The sequence below is a fragment of the Macadamia integrifolia genome, chromosome 5 (genome assembly GCF_013358625.1).
Source record: "Macadamia integrifolia cultivar HAES 741 chromosome 5, SCU_Mint_v3, whole genome shotgun sequence".
Lineage (NCBI taxonomy): Eukaryota > Viridiplantae > Streptophyta > Magnoliopsida > Proteales > Proteaceae > Macadamia > Macadamia integrifolia.
The window spans coordinates 8,357,912-8,358,120 of record NC_056561.1 but is presented as its reverse complement, the minus strand read 5'-3'; the positions used below and the strand labels follow the sequence as shown (position 1 = coordinate 8,358,120).

The following is a 209-nucleotide window of genomic DNA, read 5'->3' as shown; positions in this document are numbered from 1 at the left end:
TTTTTTTTCCTACTTATTTTGGATCAAGTAAAAATTTTGCATTTTCAATGAGTCGGTTATGAGTCTGGTCTAAATGTCTAATTCAGTTTGGATATCTTCCATTAGTTGTTAGTGTAGTTCTTAATTATAAATAGGTGCCAAAACATAGTATTAAGTAGTCTACTGTTACTAGCATATTTTGGTCTTACAATCCTTCTTTTTTTTTTTTT

General features: G+C 27.8%; 1 protein-coding gene across 1 annotated transcript in view; it reads right to left on the bottom strand.

The window, feature by feature from the left end:
* The window catches only part of LOC122079699 (protein unc-50 homolog), an 11,996-nt gene that overhangs the window by 9,327 nt on the left and 2,460 nt on the right, over positions 1-209 (bottom strand). The gene's annotated exons all lie outside the window — the stretch shown is intronic.